The sequence below is a fragment of the Schistocerca americana genome, unplaced genomic scaffold, assembly GCF_021461395.2.
Source record: "Schistocerca americana isolate TAMUIC-IGC-003095 unplaced genomic scaffold, iqSchAmer2.1 HiC_scaffold_137, whole genome shotgun sequence".
In the NCBI taxonomy this organism is placed as follows: Eukaryota; Metazoa; Arthropoda; class Insecta; order Orthoptera; family Acrididae; genus Schistocerca; species Schistocerca americana.
In genome coordinates this window covers 510001-512194 of record NW_025725449.1, presented here as the reverse complement: position 1 = coordinate 512194, position 2194 = coordinate 510001, and the positions used below count along the sequence as shown (strand labels likewise).

At 58.6% G+C, this 2194-nt stretch overlaps 1 non-coding gene across 1 annotated transcript in view; it reads left to right on the top strand.

The window, feature by feature from the left end:
• The first annotated feature begins 911 nt into the window (after positions 1-911).
• The window catches only part of LOC124566099, a 1910-nt gene continuing 627 nt past the window's right edge, over positions 912-2194 (top strand). Inside the window, exon 1 of the ribosomal RNA XR_006970773.1 lies at positions 912-2194. This exon is cut by the window's right edge and continues 627 nt beyond it. This is a non-coding gene — a ribosomal RNA (small subunit ribosomal RNA).

The window sequence follows — 2194 nt, the reverse complement described above, 5'->3', positions numbered from 1 at the left end:
TTGTTCTCGCTAGAGGTGAATCAGTGATGGCGACGATCGGTTGAGCTACCAACCGGTTGTTCCAGCGATACCCACCATGCCCACGAACGTGAATGGCATCTGGGTGTGAAGCGATACGCGGCGGTGGCTGGGTGGGACCGTCCCCGGCCGGTGAGGGGGGGCCTCCCGGCGTGCTGGCCGCGCGGTGCGTGGGCGCACGCGCTACAGCCGGCTGGTGGGGGCGGCCAGTGGCAGGCGCGCCGGCCGACGGAGGCGGCAGGCGGCGCAGCTGCGCGCCGGCGCACCCTGCACGCGGCGCCGTGCGGCCAAAGTAGGTCCTCGCGGGCCCGGTGCGAAGCGCGGTGGACATCTGCAGTGTGCTGGTCCGATTGAGGACTGTGTGCGCTGAGGATGCGCCGCCGCCCGGCGCTCGGCGCCGCGACGCCGTCTGCTGCTCGGTCGCCTCTGCGGTTCTCGCAGGTGGTTTGTATCGCAGCTGTGCGGACGTGTTGGCGCGTGCGCTGTGCTGGGAGAGTTCGCTTCGGCACCCAAGTGGGGCTTTTGTCCTTCTGTGGCGCTGGCGTTGGAGCTGCCGGTCACCGTAGGTGGCGCGTGTTGTCTCCCGCCGGCAATGCCACGACAGCACGCTCCCGGGCCTCTGTCGGCAGCGGCAAGCTCAGTTGGGAGCACGGGTGGTCGCACCTAAAGCGTCTACTCGCCAAACTCCGGGCGATTGCGCCTCTCTCGAACCCGACCAAGTACTTAGGACGGCGCTGCGCGCCGCCGGGACCTGAGAGGGTTTCGAGGTGTATTGTGCAGGGGAGCTCAGCCTCCTCCTGTTTGCAGAATAATTGAGCGGACGCTTGCGTGTTCGCGCGGGCCCCCGGGACACACTCCCGGGCGGCCGGCTGCTCAGCTCTAGTTGACGCAGCTCCCTGGTTGATCCTGCCAGTAGTCATATGCTTGTCTCAAAGATTAAGCCATGCATGTCTCAGTACAAGCCGCATTAAGGTGAAACCGCGAATGGCTCATTAAATCAGTTATGGTTCCTTAGATCGTACCCACGTTACTTGGATAACTGTGGTAATTCTAGAGCTAATACATGCAAACAGAGTCCCGACCAGAGATGGAAGGGACGCTTTTATTAGATCAAAACCAATCGGTCGGCTCGTCCGGTCCGTTTGCCTTGGTGACTCTGAATGACTTTGGGCTGATCGCACGGTCCTCGTACCGGCGACGCATCTTTCAAATGTCTGCCTTATCAACTGTCGATGGTAGGTTCTGCGCCTACCATGGTTGTAACGGGTAACGGGGAATCAGGGTTCGATTCCGGAGAGGGAGCCTGAGAAACGGCTACCACATCCAAGGAAGGCAGCAGGCGCGCAAATTACCCACTCCCGGCACGGGGAGGTAGTGACGAAAAATAACGATACGGGACTCATCCGAGGCCCCGTAATCGGAATGAGTACACTTTAAATCCTTTAACGAGTATCTATTGGAGGGCAAGTCTGGTGCCAGCAGCCGCGGTAATTCCAGCTCCAATAGCGTATATTAAAGTTGTTGCGGTTAAAAAGCTCGTAGTTGGATTTGTGTCCCACGCTGTTGGTTCACCGCCCGTCGGTGTTTAACTGGCATGTATCGTGGGACGTCCTGCCGGTGGGGCGAGCCGAAGGCGTGCGACGCGCCTCGTGCGTGCTCGTGCGTCCCGAGGCGGACCCCGTTGCAATCCTACCAGGGTGCTCTTGAGTGAGTGTCTCGGTGGGCCGGCACGTTTACTTTGAACAAATTAGAGTGCTTAAAGCAGGCAAGCCCGCCTGAATACTGTGTGCATGGAATAATGGAATAGGACCTCGGTTCTATTTTGTTGGTTTTCGGAACCCGAGGTAATGATTAATAGGGACAGGCGGGGGCATTCGTATTGCGACGTTAGAGGTGAAATTCTTGGATCGTCGCAAGACGAACAGAAGCGAAAGCATTTGCCAAGTATGTTTTCATTAATCAAGAACGAAAGTTAGAGGTTCGAAGGCGATCAGATACCGCCCTAGTTCTAACCATAAACGATGCCAGCCAGCGATCCGCCGCAGTTCCTCCGATGACTCGGCGGGCAGCCTCCGGGAAACCAAAGCTTTTGGGTTCCGGGGGAAGTATGGTTGCAAAGCTGAAACTTAAAGGAATTGACGGAAGGGCACCACCAGGAGTGGAGCCTGCGGCTTAA